A 12,009-nucleotide genomic window follows, 5' to 3' on the forward strand; every position below is an offset into this window, starting at 1 on the left:
TCCCTTTCTGTTCCATCATGTGCATACAAATGTCCATTTTTGTTGTTTTTTTTGGTTACATTCAGAAAGTAGCAAAGGAAGACATAGAAATACAACAGCATGAAAAGGAAACTGGACTCAGACTAATTTTAATTAGTAGTTCTGGCCCACAGAATAAATGATGAAATATACTTCTTTCTCTTGATAGACAATTTGGAAATATATGTATCCTGAGCTGTCTGATGTCATCTTTTTGTCCATTAGTTTTGTTAAACTGGTTCTATTTGTTAAATAATGGTTTGATGAAATTGGATGGTACACAGGGATAGTTTTTGACAAAATGTGTCATGATCTTGCAGTGATATGGGAAAGAGATGTAGTAGACAATAATATAATTAGTTGTGTTCAGAATTGGTTAGTTTGATGGATTCAAAAAGTAGTTGTTAAGGGCTCTGTGTTAACATGGTAAATATCTTCAGTGAATCTCAGTGATCTCTGTTTGATCCATTCTCCTGGGAACACTGTGTCTGGCAATACCATCTGCACCAGGAGCCAAGGATAAGCTAGACTCAGGACTCTAAGGAGTCCATCAGAAAGTTCCACCATGCGTAAGAGGAAGATCAGTGGCAGAATGGATAGTGTGCTAAATTTGGAGTTAGAAAGACCTGAGTTCAAAAGCTGCTTCAGATGCTTAACTAGTTGTGTGACCCTGGGTAAGTCATTTGATTTCTCTCAGTCTCAGTTTCCTCATTCTCAAATAAAGATAATAATAACAGGGATAAATAAATAAAATAAAATAAAAATAGGGAAAATAATAATATTTACCTCCCAGGCTTGCTGCTAAGATCACCTGAGAAGATGTGCGTACAACACTTTGCAAACCTAAAAATATTCATCTGAGTTATCATCATCCTTAAGAGAACTACTAGATGGGCCCATGAAGAAAAAAAATAAAGAATTCCAGCAGCCAGGAGCTATGAGTTGCTCTTTGCTCTGTGTACTAAGTTTGGCCCTATGTTGTCTTGCGCCCTGTCTATGCCTTTGAGAAACTATGTTACTAGTTGGGCCAGTGGCCGGTAAAGAAGGGCACGGTGTGGGTAAGCAAAGAGGATGTTTCGTACTAACCAATAAAGGTTATACTTATTATGCCAACTATGTAAGTAATGTTTCTAAATTAAGTCAGAGAATCTAATTGGTATAAATTGATGATCATCAAGGGGAAAAAACATGAATGAGGTTGCTCATAAACAATAGTAAGAGAGAAAGAATCCCTAACTGCTCACAGTCACCTCTGGATCCCTGAGGGGAACAATTGCCAACTGAGCCATGAGTACTTGATGTACCAGTGCAGGCCTGGAGGAGTGAACCCAGAATTTGAACTACATTTAGAAAAAGGTGTAACTGGTATGTTCATCATTTTTTTAAATATAATTGGTTACAAGCATATTGTAAAGCACACCAAGTTAGGAGTTACATTTACATTTGTAGGAGATAGATTTTTATTTTTTCCTGCAAAATGATTTTCACTATGTTTCTTCCTAAAAAAAAATCCCTCTAAACGAAAATATTTCTGATTCCATTCTATTGAAAAAATGTTCAGTATTAGGAGAATGCCCATTTTAAGCATTTTTAATGAATTGTGAAAAGACCTGGATAACAATGCTGTGATATAAGACACAAAGTTACTTAAGTTGAATTAGTACGAATACCCAGGTAATCACAGATGCATCAGAGGTAATTATGTCAAGTGAATTATTGTTAGAAGAAATAAACCTCTAGTATTATTTAACATAAATTTCAATAGTGATTAAATCTCTCTTCGAAGTCTGTTTTCCTTCACTACTTTGCTGTGATGTAATTTGTTGCAGTTTTCCTCATTTTACCAACAGTGTATTGATCAAACTTGCAAATGCCACAAATCTGAGAGAGACACCTGATCCACTACATGAGATAGTCATGGTCAAGAAAGAAGTTGCCAGTCTAGATTGTTGGGCTGAAGCTAATAAGATAAAGTTAAAGACACACTTGCATACAAATAATCTGGCATAAGGTGTCAGAGTCATGGTTAGGTGGAAATTGTGAGAAGGCTCTAGGAGAGTCAATGATCATATCTGCAGTATTGAGTTCAGTTGTGAGCCCCCTAGTTTAAGAATGGCAAGGATAAACTAAGGTGTGTACTCAGCAGGACAACCAAGACCAGAGTCTTGAAAGGCCTAATTCATCTCACCTTAGGGTGTGTTGAAGGAAGTGAACATATTTGGTCTAGAGAGAAAACCAAGATGGAAAATGGCAGCTGTCTTTAGATTATTTTGAGAGTTTTCATGTGGAGAAGAGATTAGATTTGTTCAGCTTGATTTCAGGAGGTAAAACCAGAAACAATGTGTAGAAGCTGCTGAGGTATATTTAGGCTTGATGTCAGAAAATCTTTCTAATAATTAGAGCTGTTCAAAAGGAGAAATGGGCCCACACTTGGAGTTCTTCAATTGAAGGCTGGATAACTCCATTAGCTTATCACGGTATATTTTTGTAAGGATCCCCCCCCACCTTTCTCTTCTCTGTGTGTGTATGTATATGTACATATACATACATACTCTGTATATATGTATCTATATAATATATGTATATGTGTGTATATATACATGCACATATACATATATGTATATATGTTGGGCTTTCCCTAACAATCTGATGTTGTGACTAAAAATAACGTTCAAGGATTTTATTTCACTCATTTTTTTAATCGAACAGCCTTTTCCTTTAGCAGTATATGGTATTATATAACTGCTCCCCCCAAATCACTTTTGAACATTGTGCTCAATTTGTTTATGTAGCTGCTGGAATTGTCAAGACAACAATGTGAAATTACCCTGCAGCTGAGCTATTTTCTGTGTGTTGTTGTGTGTATATTTTTTACAAGCTAATTTCGTGCAATGCAACTGAGCTATTAAATTAATCATTCTATGTTTAAAGGGCAAAATTTGCATTGCAATGACCAGCGAGTCATAACCAATAATGTACTTTTTATTACTTTTAGGGTAAGGGATTATGTTAGCAGATGTTGCATTATGAATGAAAACATGAGACACGTGCTTATGAGTAAACTAGTACAAATGTTGTATAATTTTCATATTTTGAAAATAATATCCCCTTAAAACCTTCTAAGAAAATCGGGAAGTATATATATTTTTAAGAATTGAATTTACATTGAGAAACATTTAAATTACTACCTGCCCATTATTCCCTAAACTTCCAGCAACCTATAATTCTGAAATGAAAATTTTACATACGAGAAATCTGATGGTTATTCTTTCTACAACTAATAGAAAGAGAACCATGAAAATACAAACTCAAACAGTGAAATGCTCAAATGCCTTCACAATCTCATCAGTGCGGACATCCGTGCTAATACTACAGACCATGGACCATTTTGTGTGATTAGTGTCCATGCATCACTATCATCTGTCATGGGGTTTCTCCCCAAGGTACTGGGTGTGTTGGTGGATTTCTCTTGATATTGTGAAGCTTCAAGATAAGCACAAAGGGCTATTACTTTCACTATATGACTGGCCTGTTTTCCTTTAGGTCAAACGTTTGGACTTCATTTGTTGACTATAGTTTTCTTATGTAATCCCTTGTTTTCAATGGATTGAAAGTTGCTCAGGCCTGCTATGGCTTCTCCATTGGCTTTTGAATGATCTTCAGTTTCCATTGTTCAGGAACTGTGATGGGCCAAGAATCATTGTCACAACAGCTCTATTAAAATTACTTTTTAAAGCACTAGCATTGGGGAATTCAACCAGCAACATAGCAACATAAAATTACTGCTTAAATTTTTACATATAATTTATTTTGTATTACTATAAATTACCTTTACCTTAAGATGAAATAAGTGTTTACTTCTGGATCTGAATTAACTTATCTTTTAGCTTAGAGGAAGAATAATAGGTTGTGTCCTTTCCCCTGTTTGCCCTTATGAAAAATGAGAATTATCATTTGTATCAAAACATATTAGCTCATTAATTTAACCAGTAATTCTTGGGGCACTTGCGATTCTTTGGCATTGTTCTACATTCTGTGTGCAATACATATTTTTACAATTCAAATGAATCCAAAAGGCTTATACTCTACTAACAGGGGCTGTTTTGTAATATTTTAAGGATTCATGATTTCGCTGTACTTTCTCCTGACATACAGATTACAACTTCTCCACACCTTTGTAATTTGATTTTTTTTAAGTTCTATGTTGTGGGGGAACATAAGCTGGTGACCAGTATCCCTGGTGAGGAGTCAGGTGCTTACAGTGTAGTGAATTCAATGGACAATGAAGCATAATAATATACATTTAGAGAACTCTTTCTTCTTTCCCTCCTTGGATGGATCAAAAATCTCACTAAAGTGAATACTTCCTCCAATCACGTATCTTCTAACTGGATCCCAGTTCTCACCTTGTGCCAGTCTTAGCCCTAGCCCACTCCACAGGGGCTCCCACCAAGTTCCCTTTCTGGGACTGTCTTGACATTGAATAGATGCATGCTGACTGATCGATTTCATGGATGCCAATGGATCACCCAGTCTGTCCACTGTACATTCCTCCATTCACTGCATAACCATTCCACTCCCTTTGCTTTCTCTAGTCCTATATCTTTGGTGCTATCCTTCCTACTATGTTTGCTGCACAATTCTTTACTGATACTATCTCTACATGCATTTACCATACCCTCTCCATTGCATGTTAACATGACCCTAAACTTTAATTCTTTTGAGTTTGTGGCATTATCTGATACTGCCGAATGACTTCCCTAGAAGAATTTTGATATGTTATGTACTGGAAAGAACACTAGAATTATAGTCAGAGGACCTGAGTTCCAATCCTACTTCTTCTGTCTTTAAAATATATGATCCTGGAAAATCTTTGCAACTAGTATCTCTGATAAAGGCCTCATTTCTAAAATATACAGGGAACTGAGCCAAATATATAGGAATACAAGCCATTCCCCAATTGAGAAATGGTCAAAGGATATGAACAGGCAGTTTTCAGAGGAAGAAATTAAAGCTATCTATAGGCATATGAAAAAATGCTCTGGATCACTACTGATTAGAGAAATGCAAATCAAAACAACTCTTAGATACCACATCTCTCCTGTTACATTGGCTAAAATAACAAAACAGGAAAATGATAAATGCTGGAAAGGATGTGGGAAAATTGGAACATTGTTACATTGCTGGTGGAGTTGTGAGCTGATCCAGCCATTTTGGAGAGCAATTTGGAACTATGCCCAAAGGGCTATAAAAATGTGCATACCCTTTGACCCAGCAATACCACTTCTAGGGTTGTATCCCAAAGAAATCACACAATCGGGAAAAGGACCCATATGTACAAGAATATTTATAGCGGCTCTTTTTGTGGTAGCCAAGAATTGGAAATCAAAGGGATGCCCGTCAATTGGGGAATGGCTGAACAAGCTGTGGTATATGAAGGTGATGGAATACTATTGTGCCACAAGAAATGGGAATGATGCAGACTTTGTAACAACCTGGAAAAACCTACACGACATAATGCTGAGTGAGCGGAGCAGAGCCAGGAGAACGTTGTGCACAGCCACAGATATATGGATTCTGTGAGGACCAACCCTGACATACCTTGCTCTTCTCAGCAACCTAAGGTGCAAGGACAACTCCAGGGGACTCACGATGGAGAATGCTATCTTCGTCCAGAGAAAGAACTGTGAAGTTTGAATACAGATTGAGGCACACTACATGCTTGCCTTTTTTGCTTCTCTTTTGTTTTTGTTTGTGGGTTGGTTTTTTTTTTTTTTTTGGTTCTCTTTCTTTCTTATGATTCATTCCATTGGTCATAATTCTTCTCCACAACTTGACTAGTGTATAAATTCAATGCGAAGTTATACGTGATAGTTATATGAGATTCCATGCCGTCTTGGGGAGGGAGGGGGGAGGGAGGGGAGAAAATCTGAAACTCATGTCATGTGTGGTAAACTAAAAATAAATAAATTAAAAAAAAAAAAATATATATATATATATATATAATCCTGGAATACTTACTTCATCTTTCTTGCCTTCAGTCTCTGCATCTGTAAAAAGAGGGACTTGAACTAGTTTGGCTCTGAATTCCCTTCAGGTGCTCAATCAATGATCCCTAGAAAGTGTTTGAAGAAAGCCATGTGAAACACTAAAGATTTTAGGAGTGTTTATGCCCAGGAGTTGAAAGGTCAGCCCTGAATCCTCTTTTGTAATTGTAATTAAAATATATATTTATATAATGAAAACTGAAATCAGTGACAATATACTTCAGAATCAATATGAACAAGGACTAGGAATCTTTGAAGAATGCATATTAATTATTTGAATCGAATGAAGGAAAAATCTCTCCAAGGACTCTAATTTGTGCATTGTATGGGAAACTCATTTTCTGATGTTGGAAATTAAAGTAGCATATGAAACTTTTTCATTTTTCTTTAACATTAATGCGAAATTGGAGATGTATGGGTTATGGTATGGTACATGTGTTGAACGTATAAAGTAATAACTAAGTAAATTAGGTAGACTTAATTAGAGGAACTCCTTTTAGGAAAGTAAGCCTGGGGATATTAAGGCAAACCCACATTCACAGAAACACATACGTACACCACAGATGACTCATATAAAGCCTTGAATATTCAAAAGCAAAAGGACTTTGGATTATAAAAGGGAAATTATCAAAAAACAAAATACCTAACCATTTCTTTTAGCAACAAAAGCTAGATGGGAGTTAGGTTACAGCATGATCCAAGTCAAGAAGCAAGTGCTAAAATACTTTAATTAGTGGTTCTTTGGTTTAATAAATGAATTTGAGATATTAAAACTTTAAGCCTAATGGCACTTCATGATTAGAAACTACTCTTCATTTCAATTGTTTGAACCAGAGTTTTACCACTGTTGTTGCCTGACTCATGTCGAAGTGTCTAACTCAAGATATGCTGAAACATTTCCTGGGATCTCAGGGGTGAGATTCCTGACATCCTCAGGACTGGGAGAAGATCCACAAGAGTCATTCTCTAACTTTGGATACTTAACACTGCCAGTGCTGAGGTTTCCTAGACTCAAAATAAAGAATGACTGCCAGAGTTATTTCAGGAATCATGTGATTCAAAATGAAATCATGTCTCCCTTCACTCAGTAGTCTTTCTCCATTTGTGGAACAGAGAAACCCTAAGCCATTACCTTTTTTTCTAAGTACACTGTTTGATTTGTATGATTTTAACCAGGTGTGTAGAGTCAAAACATTTTGAATAGCTAATGTTAAATATGATGAGGTTGTGGGATTAGATTTTAATCAGTGTTGATGGCTGGGCTACCTCATAGCAAGCTTTTATTGCCTCCCAGAGACCTGTTAACCTTTTAACTAAAGGCCTTTCTCTACATAAAACCCATTGTTCATTGTATAGGCTGTTCTTTCCAACTACTGTCTTCAGGCCCATGTCTTCCCCATCCTGAAAAAAGTCCCTCATTTGTTTGTTCTGTTCCCACTGTCATCCTGTATTTTCTTTGTAGTTGACCATCTTGAAAAAGGTCATTTACAGTAGCACCTTCACTTCCTCCTCACAAGCTTTTAATTCCACCAAAATGGTTTTCTTCAAACTTATTGGAGATTTCATAGTTGCCAAATCCAAGGGCCTTTTCTCAACCTTCATTAGTCCTGACTTTTCTGCAGTCTTTCATATGTTGGTCACTTCTCTCTAGGATGTGACTCATTCCTAGTTCTCCTCCTACCTATCTGACCACTCCTTCTCTGTCTCATTTATTGGATCCTCTTTCAGATCTCTAACCATAAGTGTCCTTTAGGGCTCTGTCCTGGGCCCTCTTCTCTTCTTTTTCTATATTACTTCACTTGTGATCTCAACAGCTTCTATGGACTCAATTTTCATCTCTATGCTGATAATTTTTAAATTTACCTATCCGGCCCCAAACTCTCTGCTGAGAGCCAATCTTATTTCTGCAACTGCCTTTCAGTCATCTCAACCTGGATATCCAGTAGATATCTTATATTTTACATGTCCAAAACATAACTTGTTTTTTTCCCGGAAAAAATCCTTTCCCCAGTTCTCCTTCCCTATTATCTTAAAGGGTAACACCATCTTCCAGTCTCTCAGGCTCACAAACTAGAAGTCTGTCTGGATTCCTCACTGTCTCTGTCCCTCCCATATCCAATCTCTTGCCAAAGCCAGTTAATTTCACTTCTGCAGTATCTCTTGAATATGGCCCATCTTCTCCTCTGACACTGCTGCCATTGTCATTAAGGCCTTCATTACCTCTTCAGAACTTTTCTCTAATTCATAATCACACTGCAAGTAGATGGTGGATTCATCAGTGATTCTCCCATTGATACTTGGTTGTTCCCCATTTGCTGAGGTCATTTTTTTTTGCATTTCCTAAAATAGCTTCTGTAAAATATTTAGACCACTGGAATAACCTCTAGTGTGTCTGCCTGCCTCAGGCCTCTCCCCACTCTAATCCATTCTCCATTCAGCACATCAAAGTGGGTCCAATTGTATCACCTCTCCCCTACTCAAAAAACTTCAATGTCTCCAGAATTAAATACAAAATATTCTGTTTGGCATTCAAAGCCCTTTATAACGTAGCCCCCTCTTATCTTTCCAGACTTCTTACACCTCAATCCCCACCACATACTCTTTGATCCAGTGACACTGGTCTTCTGGCTGTTCAACAAATAAGAATTCATCTTGCAACTTATTGAAGATTCATGTTTTCTGGCAAGCCATATCATGGCTTGGAGTCATCTTTCTGGTGGTGAGTCATCCTACACTCTAAGAAGTTAATTCAGAAACTGTCTCCTACTGGGCAACCACTAGTCAAACCCATGAGCTTGCTACAATTTGAACTCATGAGATAGCCTTCAAGCCTAGAAATATCCATTTCAGGATCATTGTTCAGGCACCTGTGCTTAGGGAAAGACATACCTAGAAGGCGCAAAGACTTGAGGTCCAGTCTTAGGCTTAGCTAGCTCAAGTACTTACTACTATGGGCAAATGGCTATCTTAGCTACAGGGTATGTGTGGCTAGCTCACTGCTATGAACAAATAGCCATTTTAGCTGAAGGGTATATGTGTGGGGGGAGAGGAAAACACAGAAATATCTCCTCCTTTCTACCCCTCAAAGCATTCAGAGGGAGAGAGAGAAAGATTCCTTACACACCTGAAGAGATATAAAGTAGAAGCCATTTCTCCTTTGAGAGTATATTGGTGATTATGGCCTCACTCAGTTCTCAGCTGTCTTCAATAAAGCCCATAGTTACACATGGAGGGGTGGGGAGTTGCATAGCAAGACCCACTAGAAGCCTCTGGTTGTGTACATCCTTTAGAAAAAGGCATTTAAAATTGAAGGTGCCAGAGTACATATTCATCTCCAGGAGAAGCGCCCCATTCCAGGATATCAGTTCTTTATTATTATTTTTTTACATAGGGGTTGATCAAAGGAGTTGCCTTATATACTTGATGAGTTATCAAGGAGCTGGTATTGTGTTAAGGACTTTGCCTGTGTCTTCCTATGGAGGGTATGCGCAGGGCCCTCGGTGCTTCATGGAGGATTGGCCTCTCGTCACTAACAGGTTAGTTGGTAGGTAATGAATTATTTTGGCAACTACAATATATAAAAAATCTCTCTCCTACATGATGGAGGGGCGGTGATCTGCATCCACTGAGGACACTCCCCTTGCTATTGTAATCATGGATTCTACAAAGTGAGAAGTTTGGAGGAGGAAAAAAAAAGGACTTGAATCTAGTTCTATTCATTGAATCTTATCAACTAGAAGAATAGTCTGTAGAAGCTATTTTAGAAAATATTAAAAATGATCTCAGCAAATAGGGAACGACCAGTTACTAATGAGAGAATTACCGATGAATCCACCATCTAGTCTCAGTCAGTGTGGTTAGATATCAGAGAAAAGTTTAAATTCAAACCCAAAGTTAAATAAATGATAAAGATGAAACAACAAAAGGTGTACAGCCAATGCAGCTCCAGCCTGCCATACTTACATGGGCCACAATAAAATTAAGGCAGCATGTGCTCAGAAAAGAAGGTGAGCCCTTTGTGTGCTGAGTGTGAGAGTCCACATTTTGTGCTGGTGTTCATGACAAGTGAAAATATTAAGGATAAGACTTCTAGGATGTTGGGTAGAATCTCTCTGGTGCATATAATGCATAGGAGAACATGGATAAGAGTAGCACGTACCTGGAAGGGGTAGTGGTATTGAAAATTGCACTGATAAAGGGAATTTTAGAATTGAAAGGATCACACATCTATTGAAGTTTGTTAAATATTATTTTCTCGATGAATGTCAAGGCTCTTTCTTGGGTTCTCTTTTTTCTGTCTATACTTTTCCATTTGGTGATCTCATAAGTCCCATGGGCTTAATTATTATCTATTTGCAGAGGACTCTGCACCAGACTTAGTCCTGAGCTACAGTCACACATGGCCAAATGCCTGTTGGACATTTTGAAAGGGTTATCCAATAGGTATCTCAACCTCAGCAGGTCCAAAACAGAACTCACTACTGTACATATTTTTCCTGAAACCTACTTGAGTGATGGGCCCAGGAAGTCAGGAAGATCTGTGTTCAAACGCAGCCTCAGATACTATCTGTGTTACCCTGGAAAAGTCACTTCTACTCTTCCTGACTCATTTTCTCCATTATAAAATGGGGGTAATAATAGCACTGACCTTACAGGGTTGTGGTCAGACTCAAATGAGACACTATATGATACACTCACTTAGCACTGGGCCTAGAGCACAGTAGGTGCTTTTTCCTTTCCCTTCCCTTCTCGTCCCCTTTTTCTATTGCTTTTGCACTATGAGTGCTGACAGCATTGCCATCCTTCCAGGAGCCCAGCCTCCATCCTCAATTCTTTAACCTCATCTCCCCATATGTAGAATCAATTGCCCCATCTTGCACATTTGACCCCCTTCCGACCACTCACATGGTCACTACTTTACTTCAGGCTCCCCAAACCTCTCACCAGGAAAATGGCAATAGACTCCTTATTGTTCTGTCTGCTTCAAGTCTCTCCCTTATGAAATCTGTCTTCCACACAGTTGCCAAATAATTTTCCAAAAGTTCAGATCTTACCATGTTACTTCTTCACTCACTCAACTCCAGTGACTTCCTATTACCTAGAGAGGAAAATATAAACAGTTCTGCTGGACATAAAAACCATTTTCAACTTGGCCCCAACCTCCCTTTCCAACTTTCTACACTATTCACCTTAACACACTCTAGAGATCTAATTTAACCATCCTTCTAAAAATTATGCCTACAACAATGTCTTGAACAAAGAAGGTGCTAAAAATAGTGTTTGAGTGAAAATGAATTTAGGAAAAATTTTATCTGAAAAAAAAAAAAACGTACTCACACACACACACATACATGCATATATGCACACATGCATATACACAATTACATATATGCGCATACATATGCACACACATAAATTATACATGTATGTATATACATGTGTATATGCACATGTGTATATGCACGTGTATACGTATATACATATACACACGTATATACGCACATACGCATATGTGCATCCACACATACATATACATACATATGCATTCGTGTGTGTACATCCACACATACATACACACAATAGACACACATGTATCTGCATATGTACACACAAACATATATACATACACATATACATACATCCCCCCACCACACACACACGTCTATGTATATGTATGTATATAATGTATACTGGGAGCCTTCTTGTGATGAGTCCCTTGAGACTTAGCTAGACTAATTGTAGGAACAATCATAGGTAAAAGAGACCTCAAAAGTCTCCTAAATTCAATCTTGTAATTTTAAAATTGAGGAAACGGAGACACATGTAAGCAACATGCCAAATGTCAGAAAAGAAAGTGAGGAGTACTGAATTCAAAGCAAGAATCTCAGAATAGCATTTATCACTCTTCTCCCTGATTCCAAATCCTTTGACAGCACAAAGTGCT

The sequence above is a fragment of the Trichosurus vulpecula genome, chromosome 4 (assembly GCF_011100635.1).
Source record: "Trichosurus vulpecula isolate mTriVul1 chromosome 4, mTriVul1.pri, whole genome shotgun sequence".
NCBI lineage: Eukaryota > Metazoa > Chordata > Mammalia > Diprotodontia > Phalangeridae > Trichosurus > Trichosurus vulpecula.